Source organism: Phaethon aethereus (genome assembly GCF_964289735.1).
Source record: "Phaethon aethereus genome assembly, chromosome: 2".
Lineage (NCBI taxonomy): Eukaryota > Metazoa > Chordata > Aves > Phaethontiformes > Phaethontidae > Phaethon > Phaethon aethereus.
The window spans coordinates 56,352,258-56,378,658 of record NC_138582.1 but is presented as its reverse complement, the minus strand read 5'-3'; positions in this window follow the sequence as shown (position 1 = coordinate 56,378,658).

Genomic DNA, 26,401 nt, shown 5'->3' with positions numbered 1-26,401 from the left:
TCCTGTGGACAAGACATGTCTTCAGACTGCCTAATGCTCAGTTTCGTCCAGCTGTGGTGACTCCTCAAGTCCAGCAGAGCCTTCCCTTCAGGTGCTGAGGCAAGCTTGTACTCCAGGCTTGGGTATTCTTGTTATTCACTACTGGCCTAGCTTGCTTTTGAGGCAGACCTGAAGTCTGCTTAATAGTTCATCTTTGCTGGAGACAGAGGTAGCTGTGTGATCAGATCAGGATGCTCTGGGTTTTCCAGTCTTGAAAACTCCCCAACACAAGCTGCAGAGCCTCCCTGGTCAACCCAATTCAGTGCGTGGCTCTCCTCAGGGTGAAAACGTTTCTCCTTGTAATCAGTCTGTGCCTCTCACTTCTTTTTATGCCCCGTGTCTTCCCACTGTGCACTACTGTGACAAGCATGGCCTTATTTACTGGGTAACCTCCTAGATACTGAGGGACTGCTGTTATATGCCCCTGGAGCTGTCTGGTCTTCAGGTTCAACCAGCCTTGGTCCCTCAACCTCTCTTCACAGGGCAAGTGCTCTAGCCCTGGCCATCCTAGTGGCCCTCTGCTGAACTCATTCCAGTTTACTGACCACTCCTGGAATCTGAACATGCACAAGTCTATGGAACCTGATGAGAAGCATGCCAGAGGGATGCAATTCCCAGAGGGAATTGGCTGATGTAGTTGCCAAACCACTCTCCATGATATTTGAAAAGTCCTGACAGTCAGGTGAAGTCCCTGGTGACTGGAAAAAGGGAAACATTGCACCCATCTTCAAAAAAGGTAGCAAGGAGGACCCTGGGAACTACCGACCTGTCAGCCTCACCTCTGTGCCTGGGAAGATCATGGAACAGGTCTTCCTAGAAGCTCTGCTAAGGCACATGGAGGACAGGGAGGTGATTTGATACAGCCAGCATGGCTTCACCAGGGGCAAGTCCTGCCTGACCAATCTAGTGGCCTTCTGTGATGGAGTGACCACATCAGTGGGCAAGGGAAGAGCTACAGATGTCATCTGTCTGGACTTCTGTAAGGCCTTTGACATGGTCCCCCACAATATCCTCTAAATTGGAGAGACATGATTTTGATGGGTGGATGAGGAATTGTTTGGATGGTTGCATCCAGAGGGTAGTGGTCAACAGCTCAATGTCCAGATGGAGATCAGTGATGAGTGGTGTTCCTCAGGAGTCTGTATTGGGACTAGTATCCTTTAATATCTTCATTAATGACATAGACAATGGGATGAAGTGGCCCCTCAGCAAGTTTGCAGATGACACCAAGCTGAGGGGTGCGGTTGACACGCCTGAGGGACAGGATGCCATCCAGAGGGACCTGGACAAGCTTGAGTCATGGGCCCATGTGAACCTCATGAGGTTCAACAAGGCCAAGTGCAGTGTCCTGGGTCGAGGCAATCCCTGGCTCCAGGGAGACCTTACTGCAGCCTTTCAGTACTTAAAGGGTGCTTCTGAGAAAGATGGGGACAGACAGGCCTGTTGTGATAGGAGAAGGGGTAATGAGTTTAAACTGAGAGGGTTGATTTAGACTAGATCTAGGGAAGAAATTTTTCACAATGAGGGAGCTGAAACACTGGCACAGGTTGCCCAGAGAAGTGGTAGATGCCCCATCCCTGGAAACACTCAAGGCCAGGTTGGACAGGGTTCTGAGCAACCTGCTCCAGTTGAAGATGTCCCTGCTCACGGCAGGAGGATTAGACTAGATGACCTTTAAATGTCCATTCTAACCCAAAGTTTCTATGGTACTGATGCTTTTCCTGTATTGGGGGTCCTAAAACTTTGCACAATATCCTAAATGCAATCTAACAAGTGCTTAGTAAAGAGGGATAATCCCTTCTCTTGATCTGCTGACAGTGCTTCTGATAATACAGACCGGGATTGCTATATAACCTTCTGTGCTACCAGGGCGTGCTGCTGGCTCATGTTCAACTTGCTGCCCTTCATGACCTCTGGGGCCTTTCAGATGTGCTCCACAGGCAGTGACTTGCCAGAGGACTCTGAAGTACTCTTTAGAAGCCCTTATGTCTCCATTGGCCATATGGAGAATTTATTTACTTCAGGTACTCTGAAGGAAGCTTTATAAATCTGACCATGTTTACCCTACCGGTCTTCGTTCAAGACCTGTACTAGGTCCCATGAAGATGTTAATTAGGTGAAGTATGTGCTGCCTGGGTAGTTAATGATGCCGTTCCGTCTTAGCATTTTTCAGAAGTACCTAAAGACTTAATGGAAAAGAAAACTATTATCCTCAATTCTATTCCTCTTATTGCATCAGGGTGACTTATGCAAGTATTGCACTATAAACAGATGCAAGGGAATACAGCGGATCATGCATGTGCACACAAAAATTTGGTTGGTTATCACTGCTCCTGATAGTAGTAACTGCCACTGTAGTGTCAGACTGTTTATGCACAGGAACATACATAACTACATTCCCTTCTTCTTTCACCCCAGTCCACAGTTTGTACCCAGCAATAACTGGATGGAGCAGCACCACTACTGTTGTGTCTGCAGCTCATGTTCTCTTTCTTTTGTTCTCCATCACCTTTCAGTGTCAGGTTCTTTTCTTATTTCTCTGCCCCTTTCTTAGCTGTTCCTAGATGTGTCCTTTTCTTAGGATGAGCCCGTTCTCTGAGATAAATATACCATGGTCTCATACTGCAGAGAGACAGATCATCTTCTCAGTCTGTACTTGCAATTCTGAAATGCTGAGATTGGAGGTTATTGCCAAATTGTCAGGAGAAATCAGCAGTGAGGGCTTATCCAAAGGTCACCATTGGAAGCCCAGGATATTTCAGGGCAGTGGATTCAGTGTAGTCTGCAAAATAGTTGTTTGCTTGTGTGTTTGCTATCAAATGCAAAGGCTGATCTTGTAGCTCTGAGAATGACCTTACTGGCCTCAGTGGCACTGTTGCATGACAAGGATTGCAGGATCAGATTCTTCAGGATGTTTGATAAGTGATGCATGTCTGTGGGGAAATTGGCTTGTTTAGCCATTCATGAATGTATACATTTTGAAAGAGCAAGATTTTGCTTACGGTTTCTGAAGTAAAAGAGCATATTTCCTGAATACTTCTAAAAATATAACTATCTCTTAATGTCAAGATGCCAATCTGAAACAACTCATATAATAGCATCTAATTTACAGTGAGGAATCATTATCTTCTAGCCACATCACAGTTAGCTGCAAGTAATGAAGTAAAGCTGTATGACACTTAAACAGAGGGAAATGTTCACTTTAATACAAAAAGTAATTTGGTGAGTCCATATTCACAGTTAGTGCTCTGTCTGATGGTCTCCCTCTGCCTCTCCCCCACCTTTAATTTCAAGGATGAAGCAGTATGGGCTACGGCATTAAGGAAAATACAGGTTTCTCTTCTTTTGGAGCTCAGCTTCAAAGAGCATGAGACAAGTCTGCATCAGTTCCTTGTAACCAAGTAGCACAGCACCAGGATGGGAGGTCACTGTGTTCTGTAGCCAGCAAAAGATGTGCAAAACACCGAAGAGTGGACTAACTTACTAGCCTTGATGTATAAAGAAGTTTTAAAACTGTGCTGGAAAGCTGAGTGACTTCCTCTTGCAAGTTTCTGAAAACAAGGTAAAAAGCTGTCAAATCTGAATTTTAGTTACAGCAGAAGTGGTACTTGGTTAACGGTGCTTTGGTCTCCAGATGCAGAGAAGGTATCCAGCTTGCCAGCTCTTTCCTCCAGATAGAGGAAAAGCAAGTACCGAAGCCAAGGGTCCAGGACCAACCAGGTGAGTGCTACTGCAGTTGGGTGCTGTGCAAGACAGCTGGAAGCAGCTGGTCTGGCTGCCTCCAAAGTGTGGGTGAGGACCACCCTCCTTTCCCTGACACTTCCAGAATATGGCCTTAGTGCTGTCCTTCCCTTGGGGTGCAATGGGCTGCTGCTGCCTGTGAAAACAGCCTGTTGCACTAGCAGAAATATAGTCTGGAAGGCTGAAGATCAGCAGTCAAAGAGTACTGGACACATTCTGAATGTAATACTAGGTCCTTCAAGAAAAGGTTTCATATTGCCATTCCCTTATATCTCAGAGGAATTTACATATGGGATGAGATAAATCTGGTTTCAACTTCTAGGTCAAGTTCTTGAAGATTCAAAGGAGTAAGATGGGAGCTTGTTTAAATATCTGAGGTTCTGAGTATTCATGGCAAGACTCTGTTATGTTTAGGCAAGTGTGGTCAAAGTGAATGGGTAGCTTGTGGGTTGTAGACTCTTCCTTAATTTCATCTGTCTGGAATGTGAGAGATCAGATGTCTTACTAGACAGCCCTCTACTAGATAGTCTAAAAAGAAAACTTCAGTTTATAAAACAAACCCTTTCTTTTTCAGCCTAGGAAACTTGAGCACAGAACTGAAGAAAACTTCTGGGGCAGAGTATCCAAACATCTGCATGTAAAAAATGGCCACAAAAAGTTGTCTAGTCCAAAACTCTTCCGGTGCTTCACCACAGGTGCCTTATGCATGTGTTCATACTTGCTGCGAAGCCTAATCTGTCACAGGAACAAAACAGGAGAGGGATCAGATCAGATAGTGCCAAAGTCCTACTCCCCACAAGTGCAGACCATTAGTGGGGTGTGTGTCAGATGTACTTCAAGAGTCTGAGCAAGCAAGATGTGCCTCAGACTATCCTGAAGCCATGAGCGCTCTCCATGTTAAACTATTTTTCAGTAACACTTTGGCTTTGGCAGTATCTAGGCCTTCAGAAGGACAAAAATCTCTGCCCTGGTTGGGAACCCTAACGTACATCAAGGGAATAAATATACCTTTCTGATCCCCAGAGGTGAGCAGTCCAGCCCAGCCACAGTCATACAACACAACTGTGCAAAGGGGTCCGGTCATGTCTCCCTCCTTCTCTAGGATATCATGAATGAAAGACAGTCTTAAGGGTTTTTGACAGGGAAGACTAATTGCCTTAGACAAAAATTTCTCAACGTTCTTTTGAAGTTTCAGTCCCTTTGCTTATTGAATTTCTCCCAAAGCATAAACAAAGATGTTAGGGTTTATTAACATAGCTTATGAAAGATGTTGGACTAATTATCTAGTTCCACATGGTATGTTAGGAGACAAGAGATTAATAAATGTGTTTTATTATTAAAAAAATAAAAAATTGTTCAGGAGGTAAGATAAGCTGTGCAGTGCAATATGCTTGCTTATCAAGCCCTTGTTCTTGCAATCTTTTAAGTGCATCAGCATTTCTGGATGCATAAGCTGTTTCTGTGAAGCAAGTGCTTTCTGTGCCCTGCTTGAACTGGGTGCAGAAAATACCATTGTCAGTTATTTAACTTTCTCAAAGTTAAAAAAGACCAAAACAACACAAGAACAACAAAAAAATGCAGACATTTAAGCACTCATACAACTAGTTATATTAATCTTACATAAGTAGTTTTTTATAGCATGGTGTCCCAAGCTGGTAAGATAAGATATCTCCTAGATAAGTTGGACTGGACTGTATTATCACTACTGTACAGAGAGATGTTGAGGAGTTCTTAAAATATCTCTCCCAGATATTGGTCAGACCAGGCTTTGGTCAGAGTGCTGGGTAACTTCCAGGTAATATTTGGGTGGGTTTTGGTGGGTTTTGTGCTTCGTTTGCTTTGTTTTCTTTTTTTTAATTCTTTGGTGGGTGTAGGGGTGTTCAATTTTCAAGTACAAATCTTGAGTTTTATAAAGGACTGGGAAGTAATGAGACAGTCTTAACACAGCACCTGCTTTGAGCTAATTGTCTAATGTGTAATGAAGGGTTAATGTTTTTTAAACTGATTCCTGGATCTAATTTGAAGATGGATGTGTTAGATCCTCTCATTATGCACATCTGTGATATGTGCTCCTCTGTTAGATGGGGGATATATATTTGCAGTTTTCTGCCATTAATTTCTAATTAGATGCTTGTCAACAATACGAATTGGCATTGCTATTGTTCAGCAACCCTGTGATTGCTCTGTCCACCCTAATTAACGAACAGCTTCCTTATAAGTAGATTAATAGAGGTAGTCCCATTACCTAAAGTTATTTCAGTCACTGCGTTATAGTGTACCTCATTGGAGAATTGTAAAATGAAGCAGCATTTCAATTAGCTATTACACAGTATATGAATCTTTTTGTTTTGTCAGCTATTCTTTCAAATGAGTTTTTGAGAAGGTCCTGACCTCTCCCTGGCGTTCTTGAGCACAGCACAGCTTTCTGTGAAATGTCACTGCGCTTAAAGACAGCAGCAAAAATAGCTAACTTCTCACTCTATTGCTAGAGAAAACTGTAATGGAAAATGGTGTTCTGACTAATAGAAAGAGAGAGGTTTCTCTTTTAAAAAAAAAAAAAGAAAGTAAGTTTACAGATACTGTGAGGTGTGTGGCATCAGTCAGAACTTGGTACAGTTGCTTAGCCCAAATGATAAATGACTATGTAAAAAGGTCAGACCATAAGGTGAATCAGAAAATTACAAGAAGCTTTCACATAGGAAAGTCAGAAATGATGGCAGAAGAGATTGTCACATCTGCCTCTGCTGTAGTATTGCAAAAACACTTCTGTGAAGCGAGAGTGCTGTGTCCAGTTGTGGGCCCCACAGTACAAGGGAGACATACTGGAGAGACTTCAGTGAAGGATCACAAAGATGAAGAGACTGGAGGAAAGGTTGAGAGAGCTGGGACTGCTCAGCCTGGAGAAGAGAAGGCTCAGGGAGATCTCATCAATGTCTATAAATACCTGAAGGGAGGGTGCAAAGAGAACAGAGCCAGGTTCTTTCCAGTGGTGCCCAGTGACAGGGCCAGAGGCAACATGTACAACCTGAAACACAGGAGGTTCCCTCTGAACATCAGAAAGTGTTTGGTTTTTTTTTTTACTGTGAGGCTGACCAAGCACTGGCACAGGTTGCCCAGGAAGATTGTAGAGTCTCCAACCTTGGAGATACTCAAAAGCCATATAGACATGGTCCTGGGCAACTGGCTCTGGGTGTCCCTGCTTAAGTAGTGGGGGATTGGAGCAGATAACCTCCAGGGAATCCCCTTCAACCTCCTTGGGATTATGTAGGAAATTTAATGCAAACCACAGAAGAGTAGAGTGAACCTGTCCCTCTACCGAATGTAAGGATGGGCTAATCACTGATTTTTAACAGCTCTTACTGATCTGTTCTATAAAATAAATTTTAAAAAATCTAGAAGGTAATTCATATTAATTCAAACTTCAGCATGCTGACATGGCCGGATTTGACATTACATTACCAAACTTGCCCATAAATGACACAGAGAGCCTTTCCTGTCATCATAAGTTAAGCATCCACTGTCATAAAGTGTTCTTGTTCTGAATGGCAAGGTTAGGGTGTGCTCAAGTCCCCTGCTGTGTTGGCAGTTTGGGTCAAATTATACAAGGCAGGGTGGAGCTAGAGAAACCATTGCTATCTTGAGTTCTTTGTTGGAGCTATAGACTTGCCAAGAGTTTAGAGATGCTCCACATCCACAGGTGGAGCAGAGGCAGGGAGAAAGTAGACTTACCTGCTGTTTTCTTGTGGTGAAGGGTTACCTGTGAACTCCTAAAAAATTCAGTCTAGGGGCTAAACCAAGCTGGCTTTGCACAAAGAGGATGGGTGATTGGTACCCACTCTCCTGTCTCCCTCCCTCTTCTGGGGGACGCATCAAACCACTCTGATGTGGGAGTAGTGGAGATATTTGAAAAAGGGACACATCTATAATGGAGGGCATTTGCCCCCCAAAACGTAACTAATACAGAGTTATAAGTTTCTGATCCTTTCTTCCAAGGATGCTCATAACCATAATTCAGATTAACACTGAATTTAGAAAGAAAAGCAGCCAAATGCCCCTTCTGGAAATGTTGGAGAAAGTGAGTCCTAAATACCTGAGCCACATCAGTTCCTTGCAACCTGAACATAGAGAGGGTAATGCTGGTCTTGGACTCCGCTGTTCTCCATCTCTGGATGGAAACCCTAATTCATGGACAAAAAGCTGCCTCCATCACAGAACCACCATCAACAACAAAAAACAAACATCAAGCACGAAGAGAAGCCAACAAATTTGTGATAGTACAAGGGAGAACTTTTTTCCTAAAACCTGAATTTTATAGGTTAGCTTATAGTTTAGAGAAGTGCGTGTTATTCATCAATTGTAGCCATACTTCACAGGCTTGGTGGGCGTCACTGAGTTCAAAAGAACATAGTTAATCAAAAGGCCCTGCAGAATTCTGCTCTACCGTCAAATCCAGTACTCACAGAAACTTTTCAGTTGTGGTTGTAGATGATATTTCAAGTAAAGCCAGACAAATTTCATAATAAAGATTAATCATTCTATAATGATAAGTCATTCTATGCTATGATCATGCCTCTTCTTCTTAGATATGTTACTATTGAATCTAAAGCATAAAATATTAATATGACATGCAATATTTCACATTTTTATTTGACTTTGCTATAACAATTGAGTAGTTAGCAGAGCAGCCATACACTAAGGTAACATGTAGGTTCACAGTGTTGTTCTTACAAACTAGAAGTTTAAACCAGAGCATAGAATAATATAACACTGCTCCATGAAAAGTGTTGGTTTTTTTTAAATGAAATACCATAGCATAAAATTCAAAGGTAAGGGTGTTTATTACAATGCTGATGGTGTGTAGAACAATGCAAGAAACTTAGTGTGATACAGGACTTGACCCAAGGCATGAAAATCTAATTCAATGAGAAACTGCTGCACTGAAATATTTGAACCAAAGTGTCTTAGGTAATTCCCCCACCCTCCAAGACTGTCTACTTGAATTGTGTGGTTGAACAAATACAGCATGAATATCGACCCAAGGGAAGTGCTGGTCAAATTTTAAACACAAAACTATCTTTCTAGTAGTGTACAACCCAATTGTATTTCTGGTAGTCTAGGAAGATTGTTTTCTATTTGCTTATTTGGGTCAACTTATACAACTACTATCATTCTAAGAATTAGGCACGAGAAGGCCAAAAAAGGCTGTTATAAATCTTTTTATCATATGAACAAGCTGAATCAACCTGGGGTATTCGGACTTATAGCACACCTTGCTTTCAACGTGTATTTCCAGTTTGGAAAATACAGTTAAGGTAGACTCTTGCTTTTACTGTCAGTCATGCTTAAATGAGAATTGAGAATAAAACAATAAAAGTCAACATTTCCTATGCAGAGATCAAAGACACGGGAAGGGAAAGCGGGAACAGAGCAGGGACTGAAGATGAAGCTGGATCATTGCTACTGGGTGAAATGGGAGGCATGGGAGAGGTGGCAGCTATCCTAGGAGCCAGTCCTTCAGGTGCCATGCAGTCTGACTCCTCTCATGCTAGTAGCAACAAGAATGAACATCTGGTGTCTTATTTTACTCTTCTTTTCTGTCTTTTCCTTAAAGTGTAGCACTCAAAACTGAAGACTGTCATGTTTTCATCAGTATTGAGTAGAACAGACTAGAACTCTTTGCCTGTCATAACTACAGAACACCTACACAATTTTATCTGCAGTAGATGGTGGTTTTGGTGAGAAAAACTCCTATTTAGTTCTGGTGCACTTGAAACTCCAGTCCCTGGAGGTTGTGGTCCTTGTTTTGCAGCTGGGTGTTAGATTTAGCAATGGGAAATCAATCACTTTGTTCTTTGTTGTCTTTCATCTTCTTGCACCATTTGTCCAATTTATCATAGTCATGCTGACTTTGTCCTTCAGAGTATTTTGCTACTTCATTTTGGTGTCATCCATGTACCTCCTTTTTTTCATCGTTTTTATATGAATGTTGTATCTATTCTTTCCTCAAAGTCATTGGGAGATGCTGAAAAGAGATGCTGATAAAAGCTAGGGACATACTGGTGCTTTGAGTTGGAAGCGCTTTTCCAAGTCTGGCAAGAATCATTGCAAGTATGTTTTGTTGCAACTAGTCACGTATTTCATCCATGCTTGTGCATATAGCCTCCCAGATTGGTGTTTTCACTTTGGTCAAAGTCAAGCAATACCATGCCTACTGCTTCCCTTCTACCTTGATTCCTGTATAATACTGGCGGACCCCCTCAAACCAGAGCACTCAATTCACAAAGTCCCTTCTACTTGCCTTTTCAACAGTGATATGTCTAACTAGCTTTCAAAGTTACCTTAAACTATCTAAAGGAAAGACTGTCTCTTAAACACACCAGTCCGAACAAGGTATAACCTGAGTAGTAACTGGAGTCTTATATCTCACAGACCATTTATATCAGCATGAAATTTTTCTTTGTACTCAAAGTAGGTTCCAACAATTCCAAATGATGCTAAGGGAATACACAGGTAAGCAAAATTTTTCTCTTGGTTGAATAATATCCCCTAGTCTTCCATAATTCTGTAAAGGTCTAAAATGGCAAGTGGTTTTTCATATTAATGTAAAAAGTTACAGAACTAGAACAAGGTTAATTGTTTTACAACTTGTGCTTCCTTTGCTTAGTCTCTGCTCAATGTGCAATTCCATTAGCTTTACAATTTCACAAAGCTTACTTGATAATTATTACAACCATGACAAGGTTGTGTTATCTACTTTCTGCATGTATTGAAAATTTTATCTAAAATATTAAAGCAAGTGATGGACTATTTTTATGGTTGTCTAGAAATCTTATTTCTTTTGCATTTCTTTCAAGCCTAATCCCACTGCACCTGAGTGGAACAACAATTGCTTCTGATGCACTATTTACGCAGAAACAGCAATGTCTGTCATGGCTTTAGCATAACTACATGTTAATAAAGCATCACTAACCAATAAACTGCAAGCTGTGTAGCCAAGGTTTTTAGACATAGGCAACAATTTCTTGTGTTTCAAATCTGTTGCTCAATTTAACAGACCTTAAATAGCTCTCTGATCTCGGAGAACACTAAGTGTCTACAATGCGGATCTCTCCTATGTTGTCTGAAGTTGAATGCAAAGATGCCAATTGCTTCCCAAAATCTTATCTATGTTGGAATGATCATGCTAAACGTAAGGTGCCATTTGAAGTATGACAACAAATTTGTGGCATGTCTGTAAGTTACAGCTTTTGGCACTTTCAAACAGTAAGGGGTCCATAGCTTTGCAGTTTGCAAGAAGGATGAGCTGTCCCATAAGACCAGCTTTTACACTCAGTAAAATAACAGTATAAAATATTCTGTTTTGAAATCACTGAGCAGGAATATTGAACTATAAAAAATAGTGTTGTTCTGGAAAATTAATCTTGGAAGTGGAACTGAATAGTTAAACTGGTGGAATTAGTTGTGGGGAAAGGATACTTCAGGCATACTTAGAGCTTTGGACTTCAGGAGACCTTACTTTCTCAGCTGATTTTGGAATCATGTCCTCTGTGAGTGGACCTACTATTGGAGTATCAACAGTATCAGTTTTGCAAACATCACTTACTTCCAGTATTAATGCCAAAAGGAGAAAGCAGCACAAGCTGTCCATGGCTGCAATGGAGGCTGTTGAATGTAATGTTTAATTTGTTGGGTAGACTAGACTGTATACAACAAAGTTTACATTTGGCTTTTTTTGAGGGGATAATAGAGATTAGATGCCATTAGGATCCCGGTAAAATTTGGGTTCGATGACATCCCTGTTGGAGTAATATTTTTGCCTTGTCTTTTGCTGATTTTTCCCTTGCTTCTGAAGATATGTAGAGTTGCCTAAGGAGAAAGTCTCTGTACTTCCAGACACTAGCAGTTACAGACAGCCTAATTCTGGATATTGAGGATAGTACTTGGCACTGGTAGTTAAGGATTTGTATTGCTAGTTAACTTTGAGAGTAATATTGCATAGTGATTTCACTTTTCATGCAATGTACGGATAGCTTACTCTGATGCTGTGACCTGTGTGGTACTGAAGTTTGCCAATATTGCACATAGGCACAAATTATTTTACTAAAGAGGGAGTAAACCCCACTTTGCTTCAACAATTCAGTAAAAGAAAACTAAAACAGACGGGCAAGAAACTTTCAATATGCATTAAACTTACAGTGCAATGCAAACTCTCTGGAATCTTTAGCAACTTTTTCTTTTTAATAATACAAGTAAAGGGGGATTGAAGCACTACTTGAAAGGGACAAGATGCAGAGTCAGTATTTTAAAAACTATGTGACCTCAGGAGGGCTTCTATACAGGCAGTTTACTGGCATGAAAATAGCTTCACCTAGATCTAGCGTAGCAGAAAGATAAAACTGACCCATCCAACGCTAGTAAGGAATGATTCTTGTCTTGCAGTCTACAGTCAGCTCTGAGAAGGCACCACAGGTATACCTTGTTTGGGAACTACATCTCAAGGAAGTTGCCGGCTAACTGAAGAGCAGAAGGAACAGCAATATGAGTAACAAAGACCAGGCAGCAAAAATGGCTTCTAAGAAAAGGCTGAAAGCATTATTCTTCTCTGATTAAGATGAGATAGAGGAGAGGAATGCAAGCATTCAGTATACAAAAGGCTGTTGTAAAGAAGGGAGGAAATGGCCATCTATGTTCCTGATAGACAGGATGGGAGGAAACAGGCTCCCATTTCAGCAAGTTGGATGTTGGAACTCAGGTCCACTGGTGAGAGCAGTGATTTGCAGCAGGCATATCCAGGTGAACTTGTGGAGTTTTTACCATTGAGGTACATGTTGGACTGAAGTAGTTTGGGCATAGTCTGTCACCTGGCCATGAGACAGGATTCACTAAGTGAGCTTTTGAGTTCAACTTTTCATAGAACCATAAAATCACAGAATCTTGGGGTTGGAAAGGACGTTTAAAGGTCATCTAGTCCAACCCCCTGCAGTGAGATGGGACATCTTCAACTAGACCAGGTTGCTCAGAGCCAACCTGACCTTGAAGGTTTCTAGGGATGGGGCATCTATCACTGCTCTGAGCAACCTGTGCCACTGTTTCATCACTCTCACTGTGAAAAATTTCTTCCTTATATCTAGTTTGAATCTGCCCTCTTTTAGTTTAAAACCATTACTGCTTGTCCAAACACAACAGGCCCTGCTAAAAATTCTGTCCCCATCTGCCTTATAAGCCCCCTTTAAGAACTGAAAGGCTGCAATAAGGTCTCCCTGGAGCTTGGGCTTTCCCCAACCCAGGTGCAGGACCCTGCACTTGGCCTTGGCGAACCTCATGAGGTTCGTAACGGCCTGTTCCTCTAGTTCTCTGTGATTCTATGATTTCTGGGTCTCTGCACACTACAGAGGTATGCCTGGTAACCAGGCAGAAAGCTATCTTTAAAATAGTGCCCTGAAATTGTAAAATGCTATACTGTCTGTGTCATGGGTGGAGACAAAGCTGGGTCCATTACCAGGCCTGTCCAGATCAAGCAGATTCCAGCTTTTCCCCGACTCCTTTTCTCTCCCCTGCTCCCAAGCACCTTCACTCCCATGGAAGAAGCAGCTGGGCATATGTAATAAATTGCGTACTAGTGCTGCCCAGTCGGGACAACTGGGAGATTGGGAATTGGAGGGTACCTTGCTGTTCAATGTACTTTTCTATTCAGCCTGTGTGGTCTACAAGATGTGATATGAAATTTGTGGTGTGGTTATGGGAACAAACATCTCTGTTACTGGTTACGCTTCTCCTTCAGCAAGCTTCTCTAGCTATTTCAGTAGGCAACTTGTATTAAATTACACACTGGCCTAGTTTATGTTTGAGTGCAAACACCTTTTTCAGACTAAACTTGGATCTAAACGTTATAGAAAGTATCTTGGTTTAGCTCTTGCAAGCTGTTAGTCCCTGTTTTAGTCAACAAGACATAAGCTGAAATAATTGCGTCCCAGAAATTGAATTTTCAGGTTTGTCCATTGAAGGGCATAGTGGAAAAGTAGTGTCACAATTATTTCAAGTTTCTTAAGTCACCGTTCAGGTGGAATTGTACTGTACAGAGGAAAAACCCATAAGCTTCATTATTAATTTTCTTGCTTTCTACAGACAATTTATTACAGTATTTAAGTGACTGAAAAGAACATATTTCATGCCTGTATGCCACTGAAATAACTACTTCAGTACACTGTGGTGGGGATAATTACACGAATGATGTTGGCTGGGTAAGAAAGCCTGAACAGCACAACCTGTAGCTGGCAGTATGTGGAAATACTTTTCTTCTGAGATCTTGCAGGACACTTTCTTGTTGGTGATGCTTTCACCGGTTATTTGGACAACACTATTCAAATGTTTCAAGATGGGGCCTGAGCAAGTGTTACAACCACTACTTAGTGTGTTAGTTAGATACATTGTGGTCTACAGTATATTTTAGTAATTTTTTTTTTATGGCCATTTAAAGTTTCTTCCTCTCTAGTTTGGTTAATGGATGGTGGACTTTGAAAAGGGAGTAAAAGACCTATTACAGCTGTAGTTGCCATTCCCTTCTCCCTTTGAAGTGAATAAATCACACGGAGCTGTGAGGCAGCAGGCTTGCTGTTGGAGAACATCGTGTTGTCCTCCTATTTGTAAATTACTTTTTCTCCTACAATATCAAAGCACACTGTAAAATTGAGTTACTGTGTTGTGATTGAAATAAAGTACTTTGAGACTGAAGTGGAAGCTCTAGTTCTGTGCAGAGATTTCCAGTGTGCACTATTGCACACCTCTGGGGATGCAACCTGTTGAATGTGAAGTATTACTGTTGGGCCTTGGAAAGACTTGTTTCAGTATCAGCTGTATAATATTCTCTGTTCAGCTTCCTTTTTTCAGACTCTGGCAGTGACCTCTTGTTTTCATCTTTTGAGCAGGTATTTTTCTGTAGTTTGGCCTTCCCTGTGGAGCCAGATGTTTGTTTTCAGAAGTTTGAATAAACAGAATTTCAACCCCTTCTGTCAGAGAAAAAAGAACAGAGACTATTTCTCTGCTATAAAAATAAATTCTGCTCTTCTATTTTTATTTGAAAATGGAAGTCTGGCAGGGAAATAATTTTGGAACTATGTATGACCTCATTTTGAAAGGCATTGACTTTGATTTCTCAGTTCTGACATACACATCAAAAATTAAAAAAAAAAGTACAGAGGGCTTGGCAGGGGTTGTTGCTGAATGGAGAAAGAAGCACTCTATTCATGCTAGGAGACTTTCACTGCTTATGATCTTACAACTACATTAAAATGGCATTCTATGGAAAGCTATTGATGTTGAATTCAGCAGAGAAAACTGAGAAGTAGAGAAGGTTTCTTGAGAGAGGACCTTGTGAACTATCTAGTGTGCACATAGTATGTTGATAAGGTGCTAAATTTTTGAATGTCTCTATAAGACTAACAGTTCAGTGCTCTTACAGGAGCACGATCAAGGATGCTCTAAGCCTTATAAGGCATAAAACTGTTGAGGAAAGCGGCTGGCAGAGGACCCAGGACGACAGGAGAAAAGACCTTTTTTTGAGGATTAAGTTTTAGAGAGGAAAGGATTTGTTCTTGCAGACCTTAATACTAGTTTCATACTGTACTATTTAAGAATTTGTTACATGACAAATGAAAACGGTGTCTCAATGGAAACACTGCTGCACAGGCAAGCACAGCACAATGCTTTTATGAAATCAGATTTGGTAAGTGTGTGGCACTGTTTCTGGTCTGAACCTGAGTGCTATTGGAGTGTGGCTGATGCCCATCATAGGACTTGTGTTTCTTTTCTGTGGTTACCTTTTGTAATGTGCATTGGAGCATTGATCCCAGGTAAAACCTGGGACCAGGACATGATGCTCAAAGCATTCAAAGCCTGTCTTAAAGCAACTGAAGCAGTATGTGGGTTGGAGCTTGTTAGACCTTCATTGACACCTTGGCATATCTGGCAAATCAGAGAAGTTTGACTCCACTCTTCCCCCCCCACCCCGGGTCTCATGTTATAAAAACCTTTTTTAGACAGTGTAACAGGTGTTGTGGATATTCCTATCCTTAGTTCCAGCATAGCTCCACAGCTTGAGAACATCTAACCTATAGTCAACAGGCTCAGTCTGATTGCTACACTTAGTCATTAACGATCAGTTTATAAAGAAAACTGTGATTATAAATTATCTTTTTGAGGAGTGTGTGTGTGGGGGTGTGGAATCAAGTGTTTAAATACAGTCAACCCATGTCCATCAAACCTCAGTGAGGAACCAGGACAGTTTTGCATTAGAAGTCATCCTGTGCTTCCCAGAGCCACTTCTGAGTTCGTCTGTCTTCAGGAGCTACCTTTCACAACCCAACTAAAATAAATATTATTTCCTGTGCATCCAGAGTCTAGTTAAACTACCTCTCACGCCTAGTAGGATGCCAGATGCTCTATGTGATTCCTGAACTGTTTGAACAGTTACAGAATAAGCATCATTTGTAAATAGTTATATAGAAACCTCAAATGTGTCATAAGCTGCAAAGGGAGGGCAAGATGATAATAATGATGAAATGAGGGCCAGAGGAAAGGGAGATGACAAGGAACACAATAGCTGCTGGTAGATTTTTCTTTCTACCTACCATTCTTTTCTGATTTGTTTTGTTACCTCCTTTTGCCTCTCTCCCGCTTTTGTTTGCAACAACATTGACCCTGCTGTAAAGGTCACACAGCAAAAGGCAGAGTTGGATGACTTCATACCTGGCATGGACTGAACACAGCAGTAGTTCTGCCTTTATTATGTCTAATGGGGGTTGGAAACAAGTGTGGGGGAAAGAATCATCTCAGTTCAGTTTCACTGTTCTCACTTCAACAATCCTTCAACCCCAATTATCCTGGAGTGTTAATGACTGGGCTGTAGGAACTACAGAATGAAATACCATTAAAATCACTTATATTAGCAATCTCTCTAAGTGAGGTGGCAGTGTGCATCATCCATCAGTTCTATTGATCTAAGTCAGTCTCAAGCACTCTTTTGATTTGAGGTATTGACAATTTTAGTCTAACAGGGGTGGACTATTACCACTGGAAGTCAGCAGGGTACTGGTGATGATGCATCCATAGAAGGAGCCTAATAATAACTTGAATGCCACTGAATCGATAGTGGAATCGTCAGTGAGTAAGTACTGTGTTGTTCAGGCTTTGACAGGGCTTGAAGGCATGCTGTATGTGAACCACTAGTGAAAAAAGGGGGCAAAAAGATCTTTCCCACTGTAGAAGCAGGGTGCTTTGCTATAGCAACAGCATTAGAAATGGTTTTGGTATTTAGGATAGTGTAGACAGAAATCATTAATTGTACAAATGTGTCAAGGCAACAGCTGGGGTACCTTTTGAACATTTTTTTTGTTTGTTTTGTTTCCTTTCTGGAGGACATTCTTCTTGCCTTTTTCCCTTTTCCACTAGCAGGCAAGTTCATTAGAGCAAAATAACCTCTGCCTTATGAATAGGAGAAGGCTTTTCTCACTGGTATTTTTGTACAATTACTTTATGGCAATAACATATGAGATAATAAGCCAGATTCCTTCCTGATGAAAGCAAATGTGGTTACACTGGAAGTAAACATAGTTACACATTCGAGATGAATAAGATAGACGTCCCAGCTTTGTAAGACACCCAAATAACCTTATAGTGCAGCTTAATTCTCTGCTATTAAAATCAGTGAGTAGAGCATACCAGTAATAACATTTCATTGAAATAAAGGACTATTGCTGTTTCAGATGTTATGATTTGTGGTCTCTTGGTAGGATGGACAACGGGAGAGCTAGGAGGACATGGTTTTGGGACATGGGTTAGTGGGCATGGTGGCGTTGGGTTAACGGTTGGACTTCATGATCTTGAAGGTCATTTCCAACCTTGGTGATTCTGTGATTCTGAGGACTTATGTGGGGTTTGTTTGCTTTTTGGTTTTGCTTTTTTATGTTGGGATAATTTTTCTTTTTTCAAATCTACACAGCCTTATCTAATTAATGTATCTGACTGTTTTCCATTAGTTGAGATCATGAAAAGACTCTACCTAGAAAACAAAAAGAACATTCATCAGATACAGGGGAAATAGTATAAATGCCTTGAGGAGTGTACTATACAAAATTAAGATAATGAGAACCACCTCCCACAGCAGATGAGGAGTGATCATCAGACATGCAGAAGATCCTTGCAGGTAGTCATTAGAGGACAAAGTCAGTGAAGCTGCATCATCTTTCCCGAGTTGAGTGTTGCCCCCTGAGCTGCTGACAAATGTGCATTTGACTGTCAAATACTTACCCTTTTGGAAAGATAATGCTACACTCTGCCTGTGAAATAATCCTCAACACTGTTTTTTCAGTATTAGATTAACTCTTTGAGATGTTCCTTTGGAGAAATACTTAAAATTTAAGAAAAGGGGGTGGGGGGGAAGTAGTCATCTCAACAACACTTAGAATGCAGGCAGGAAGCCTCTGCCTGCTATCCTGCCCTGTGCCAGTGCCACTCTCCCTCATTTTTGCTGGCTGAGCTGTGCAAGTGAGCAATCCTCCCAACTCAGGCAAAATGATCTGGCTTGGTTCAAGCTGCAAGATTGGTCTTTGTGTGTTTTGACAGAGGGGATTTGAGGAAGGCAGAAATTCCCAGCACTGGGTGCTAGCGAGCAGCTGGGGTGGGCTGGCAGGAAGGAGGTGCCAGCTTCCACTGGCACAGCTTGCGGTGGGATTGCACATTTATCTCCTTCCTGTGTATCGGCTAGAAACAGCTTCACTTGCTTTCTGTTCTTGCTTCAAAACGAGGAAATTGTAATAACAACATTGGTTCAAATTTGTCTCCTCTGAATATCAATCAGAGAATGAATTAGGTTGTTAATTCTCATGCATAAGCATATAGATGCTGAATGAACTGTGGCAGTATTTCTACCTCCAATACTAGTGTTCTACCAAACCCTCATTTCAGCTCTGATTCTACAAGCATCTTGACCTCTGACATTTATTCGTCTTGCTCAAAAATTGCCTTTCTGATGGTGGTAAACAACCACGTATACAAAGTCTCACTCTTAACTATAACACATCTATTTTTTTATAAGATATCTTCTAAAGAAACTCCTAACATATTTCTCTAGATTAGCACAGGGCATTTTTGACCTATTTTCTGTCATGTTTTTCCCCCTAAGAAAAATAAATGGCTGTGGGCTGTGTTTTGTTGTACTTCAGATTTTCTTAAGGACAAAAGCAGTGTATCATCGGTTTGGGTTTTTTTCTTCCTTTTCACTTAATACTGATTAATACCAAGAAGCATTACACAGATGTGTTTTCATGTCCCATGACAGCATAGATAAGCTTTCTATTTTGAAGATCCTGAGGACAGTGAGCTAAAAATCTACACATCTCAAGCTCAGTGCTGAAAACTGCATTTTACATATATACTGTATCATGCTTACAGGTCTAATGAACCATACTGAACTGGCCTTCAGCAGCAGCTAGCTTTGAGGGTTTTATGATAATTCACCCATTAATAAATACGTAGAATCCCTGGGCACATATAGGAATGTAGTATATGTAAATCAATCCATCCATAAGCTTTTTAGCTGCACTAGGTTGGCTTGTGATGCACCATGAATTCTCTTGTAGGACAAGCTGTTCTTAGGTTTCAGTGTGAACAGAAATGTCTGTTTGTGAGTTGGATCCTTGTGAGACCTAATGGATGGTTTTGGTTATGGTTGTGTCAGGGTTGCTGGTTCATTTCTGCCTTTTCTAAGTGACTTGGATGATAGCAGATCCAGCACACCAAAAGAAAGTTCAAAGGAGAAGTTGCAATGGTGGTTCATGTGGAACGCAAAATGGTGTTAGTGGTTCTTCATGCTAAACTAAGTTGCTTAGAAGGAACTGGGATCAGGTTCAAATATAGGTTCTGCACCTGTCCTCTACGGGGCAAGCATCAGGATTTATTGTGCTGTAGAGAATTCTTTAATTGATAAGGAATTGTACTGATACATTTAGCAAAGTACCTACTAATAATAAAAAAATAAAAAAGCTTCCTAGCAGCACTGTAATATGCTAACAGATTTTTTTTTTTTTCTGTAAACTCCTGAAAAATAACTGCCTATGTCTCAAAGGAAACAAGACTGCTCAGCTGAAATTCCAGTTAGGAATGATGCATTCATAAGCTTGAGAAAAGCAGGAAAGGAGAAAAAGGCAATAAAGGATGGAAGATTTTTGTCTGAGTGGCTGCTGCTATTCACAGCTCTGCAGAGAAATCGGGGAACCCAGTCTTTGCTTCATCATCCTCTTTCTCCTTCCCTGCAGACTTGTCTTGAGTACTTGGAGAGATGGTGGTTGAGAATTCATGGAAAGAAAATAAACACTTATGTAAAGTAAAGGATGCATACTTTTGCAGCCTTCACCTATGTGCAAGGGGTGGGTGTGATAGTGTATGAGTTTTATTTGCCAAATGATCTTTAAAAAGGTGTGGTTACCACAGCAACTGCCACGTAGTTGTGATTTACAGCACACCACTTCTTGCATGCTTCACAGCACAGTCTCTACCCCTTTGGTTGGAGACTCTTGGGTTAACTGGTGCCAGTTTGGCACTGCCTCCAGTGCAGCTCCCACCTCTCCCTACAAGGTAACCAACCGTCTCATCTCACAGAGAGGAGGCAGGTGCTATGGACCTATGGCTGCTTTCATACCTTACTGTATTTTGGCTTGGTCGAGGTGTTGATGACCTTGAGGTACAAGGGTCCCATGGTCACCCAGTGGTGAATGCAGCATAGGGCAGCAGCTGCGTGAGGTTTGCCTTTCAATGCAAGAAGAAAGAGCAATGAGTGCAGAAATCAAAGGAAAGCTTAATTACAGTGACCTGCAATTGACCTAAAGCATTCTGTCTTCTCTTCCTGGATTTTTCCCCTTTGGCTTTTCTTATTTGCAAGGATATTTTGTGTCTGTGCTGATCAATCATATAAATATGAAGCTTCTCTGTTGATAGCGGTGCAAATGTGTGCTCTGATGACTGCCATGCATGTATCCCTTTGGTTGTTGAAAAGTTGCAGTTTTGGCAGTGTGTTACATAGGAGGGTAATTCTGTTGGGTAATAAATTCATGTGACCCAGGGAAAGGCTGCTGCTGTAGTAAATAAATGCTGTAGCAAATAGCTGCTATCCATACTTCTACAGACAGATAAAAATAATGCATAAAAGATGTCCTGAGGCACTTCCACTTTCCTGGTTTTCATAACTAATTTGAGCCACAGCTTTTAGTTTGGCCTCTTCCTGTTTTGTCCAAAAGCATTTTTATGTCTTGCTAAGGAGAAAAGTAATCTTGATGATTGAGTTTTCAGAAAGCTGTATTTTAATGAAATCATGGAAATACCTCGAGGTGGTGAGATTGCAGGCGGGCTTCTTTATCTTTGTACCTCAGTAAAATGTGAACACAAGGAAAGATGAAGGCAAGCCTCTGGAAGACAGGTCTACCTTGCCCAGAGTAGCAAGGGGCATCCTTAAATCACTTCGGCTTGCCTTGGAAAACAACTGGATTAAGTTGCCTCAGACTTTGCTGCAGCACTGAAAGTGAATAATATTTTCTTTTAAAAAAATGTGTATCTCTTCTAAAATAGGCAAAACCTAAGCATAAAAGAATAAGAAAAAAATCAAGAACAGAATTATGGGCAAACAGTAGACAACTGCCTTTATGCTGGATTCAGAAAGATATAAAAGCTGTTACAAATCTCTTATGCCAGTTAGTTCCTTCAGAGAGTGAAAGTACAGAATGGTAATTATCGCAGTTTTCTTTTTGGCTTTCTACTTTAGCTTTTCGCATGAGCAAAGCAGAAGGGATATTCACATTAATAAAGCAACATCAAAGGAAAACAACCCAGCTGGAAAATAAAGGACTTTCACAATGCCGTGTAAAGGAACATAAGGAAGTCAGCTTAATAGCACAGATCCTGTTTGACATAGAATTAGCCGTCACTGCTGTAGCAGCTAGGGAATATTTGAATGCAGCATCAACATATTGTTACTATAGCATACATCTCCCAGGCCTCCTTGTCTCATTACTGGTTTAGATTTTGCATATAGGGCTAATAATTTGACAAGCAGCCTGGTAGCAAGAGACTTCTCACATAGTTCATATTTGTGAGGACATAAGAAGCTGGGGAGAAATGACACTAATTTTGTGGGGTTTAAAGTTAAAGGAATTCTGCCAATTTTTCCCAAATCTGCTTGGAAAACGCTTCAGCTTTAAAGAGTGTAGTTAGTGGGAGTTTTCTCCAACAGTTTCCTAAGTTAAAGGGGAAGAAAGCAATTGGCTTTTTACGCATTTTCCACTCCAAAAATACACACTTTCATGTTCATATACTACAAGATATTTATATAACACAATATTATTCACGCCTTATGCAACAGTTATTTTTTCATGAACTGAGAGCAGAGAATGTAAGGTGGAGACAACTTTTCAGTACTTTAGGAAGAAAATAAATAGGATTAGGTGTTGTTTGCCTTATATCAAATCAGTAGCTCCTCTTTCTGCCTTTGTCTTCCAACACAGCAGGGCAATCTGTAGATATACAGCACAAAAGGGTACATTAGTCACAAGCCCAAGAAAGAGGTGAAAAAGAGGTAAATGTTAAGAACAGAACTAAACCAGTGTTTCACTGCTGACTGTTTCAGTTTGTGCAGCTGAAGCATAAGCTGGTATGCAACTCATTTGACCTGGAGCATTATCAGTGGAGTCCAACAAGATTTATGCTGCTGAAAGTGAGAAGTCTTTTTGACTGGTGTCAGATAAGCACATCCTTTTCCACAGGAATAGGTAGCTTATGTAAATTGGTTGAGTCTTTGAAAGTACCTTTTTAAAACAAAAAAAGATTCCCTCTCTAAAACCTGGCAACTTAGCTCGGGCTTTGTAGTTGGACTCTACAAAACAGAAAAAAGAAGGGGGGGAGGATTTAAAATCTGAAGTAAATATGAAGAGCTTGCTCAGGACTGGGAAAAAAAAAAACTTATTAAAAATAGCCTGTGAATTTAGGTCGATTTTTGTAATGTTAACAGGACATATCCAATATATATTTTTTCTTGTACACGGGTAAAAAACGTACACGTAGTGAACCAGTTAGTGTATGCTCATGTGGACATTTGGAAGAGGACTTGAACACAAATTGTATAAAGGAAATTATTTACACATAAATTGCTTGAGGTAAATGGCTCATAAAGCTTGTATTCATCTGCAAAAGGGAGATACGTGAAAATTTCAGGTATATTGAGGCCTAGAGCTGGAGGTCTTCTAAGGACCACTAGACCTTGCTGTCACAAGGGAGACTAAACATTTCTGACAGACACATAACAAAACAGTTATCCCTGTGGAAAAAAACAAACCAAACTTAAAAAAACACAAATTTTTTCACCTGATTTTTTTGCTCTTTATGATAAGCATCATTTCCATGGAAACTATGACTGTTTTCTCCACAGAAGATTATCTTGAACAATGCATACTACATTTATTTCAGTGGAAATACTTCTCGAAATCAATGGACAACGGGTAATATTTTTTGCTTTAGTTAGTGGCCATTGTTTTAATGGATAGTATTTCTTGCTTTAGTTAGTGGCTTAATTTCTCCTTGAAATACTGATCGAAGTGCCTTGGAAAGGTGTGGTTTCTACACTGTTTAAGATTATATTTTCTGCCAATAAAAAATGTTCTTTCTGAAGTATTAATGTATTTTGACGTAAGTGTCACCCATTTGGCTTCTGTGAAAACTGTTCGAAACTGTTAACTTTGATTAACACTGCATAATTTCTTCTTCAAATCATTTGAATTGAATGTAGAGGATACTGTGTCAAACCCTTTTCTTGCACACCTTCGCTCTATGACAGCAGTATAGAACAAAAGGAGCAATAGAAAGATGAACCTGGATTAATTTTGGAAAATGCATGTTTATATTCAAGACCTTCTAAATTAAACTGATTTGTTACATCACCTTCTAGGTACATTCATACTGTTGAACTTGAACTTCTGCTGGATAACTTGTACACTTAGATATTTGCATGTGCTTAGGTGTCCTGGTTTCAGCTGGGATAGAGTTAAACCAAGACATTAGGTAACGTTGAATTTGGACCCCTGCAGGGATATAAATACTGATACGCAACATTAGAAAAAGTCTGGAACATTTGTTTCTCCATATTCTAAAAACTAAATTTTTTTTTTTTTTTAAACCTCAGTATCTTTTGATTGGACATCATGTTTCTGAAGAAACATTTCAGGGTGTACTGCATGGGGCCCATCTTTTAATGTTAGGGATATGAATTATGTGCTCAAATCTAAATTTTACTAGGACCAAATCTCTGTTGGTTTGTTTGATTTCTGCTGAGTGATCTCATTGCTTTGGTCTGATCCTCAGCAGGTGCCTGTAGGCATAACTATATAGAAGTCATTGGAGCTCTGACTTCCCTTGAGAAGCTAATCCGTGAATTTCAAAATAACTGACAGATGCTTGACACAAAGTCAGTGTATGGCAAGTCAATTAATATTTCTGTGCCTCAATTCATCCCTCCATAAAATGTCATGCATATCTCCCAGGGTGTTATGAAGCTCAACAGATGATTATTAAGCACTCTGAGAATCTCTTATGGAAGGAACGTAGCTGCTGTACAACACAGTGCACCTTTGCCTCATACTTGAGATCTTCAGGGTATTTATGTAAGAAATTCAACGTCAGGTTGGAGAGGGCTCTGAGCAATCTGATCTAGTTGAAGATGCTCCTGCTCGTTGCAGGGATGTTGGACTAGATGACCTTTAAAAGACCTTTCCAACCCAAACTATGATAATATGGAGAAATACTTTTTACCAAAGCCTGTAGTGACACAAGGGGAAACAATTTTAAACTGGAAGATGATAGATTTAGATTGGGTATAAGGAAGAAATTTTTTGTGATAAAGGTGGTGAGATACTGGAACAGGTTGCCCACAGCAGCTGTGGATGCCCAATCATTAGCAGTGTTCAAGGTCAGGTTGGATGGGGCTTTGAGTCAACCTGTGCCCAGGGCAGGGGGGGTTGGACTAGGTGATCTTTGAAGGTCCCTTCTGACCCAGACTGTTCTGTGACTCTCTGATTTAGTTTCAGGCCTCATTCTCAAAACCCAAAAGCTACCCATGGCCACTCATATCTAAGTAACTGAATTATGGACCACCACTACTGATTAAATATCCAGCCATACTGACACTAAGGACTTCTCTCTTCTGGACGTTACTGCGCTTGAATCGTAAGGCTTGTGACGAGGAGAGAGGCACTCTGCTCAGAGTCATGACGAGGAAGCAGAGACTGGTGCAGCTCTGGCTTGCCCCTTTGCTGCTGCTCAGTACAACAAATTGTAAGGATTTTATTCTGCACAATAACTGGAGTTTCTAGAAAACTTTGCTTTTCCAAAGCAACTGCTTCTCACACAACAGCTTGTGTAAAATACTCTGTACCTGCATTAATTCAGCAGTCCTTTCGCTCAGTTCAGAGCTTTTCCCCAGCTGTACCCTGCAGATCTGTTTCACGACCTGAAATTGTCTTGGCATTAACCCAGTTATTTCATCTGATGTGATGTTTCCTGTACTCGGAGGACCCGAGAAACCTACATGTATCTTTGAAAGACAGGAAACAAGAAAATGATATAATAAGCTGTTCGTTGTAATACCACTTGTCAAATGAGTTGGAGATGATATATCTGGCAGACCTGGATTAATTTTTCTTTTTTTCTTGTGCATTTAGCTTGGAGGCAAAAAAGGATTCCTCTGTAATCTGGGAATTACAAGAAGTTTTGTAGCTTAGTTTTGATGTTGCGTGTACTTTTACCATTTTCGTAATTGACACGTGTTACGGAGAACCTAAGCCAGGTTCATGTTCTGCAAAAGTAACAGTAATTTAAAATATTAAAATGTTAATACATAGAAAAATAATGTTTTGTTTTCTGTTTAGACAAAAATAATTAAATGAATTTCATAAAGAGATATATATTTTAAGGTTTTTTCTATAGCTGGGTTTAGATGTTCAATTTTCCTATGTTAGGAAAATAACTATATTCTTTGTGTGACTTTTCTATGAAGGAAAACCAGAACAAATTCTGTCATTAAGGAGTTGTTCTTTTTAAACATCTTTTATTAGAAATGCTGAATAAAATTTGAGTGATAAGAAATCTGTAGAAATAAATTTAAAAATCACTCTTTTCTTCAAGAACTCTAAACTTCTTTTTGGGGTAATTCCTATTAGGCTATTGCCTCTTCTGACGATATGCTGAACAGTTCCATTCAGTTAATCATTTTATGTTATACAGCGTAAGATATTCTTGTAAGGCTAAATGGATGCATTGAGAAATTAACTTCAATTTAGGTGTAAATTCATAACCCAACTCCAGGTGCTGGACTGTCCACTCCATGTGGACTTGTCAGCCGGGACTTCTTCCTGAACAGCGTAACTGGACTCTTCCTTAGAAAATTTCACTGAAGAAAGAGGAATTGCCTCTCTTTTACTAAGCAGCCTGGTTGATCAGGTCGTAGTCCCAGGACATTGAAATCTCTGGCTCAGGTCTCTTTTGCCCAGATAAACTTGTCTTTCTACCTCCTGCCTACTCAGTATCTCCT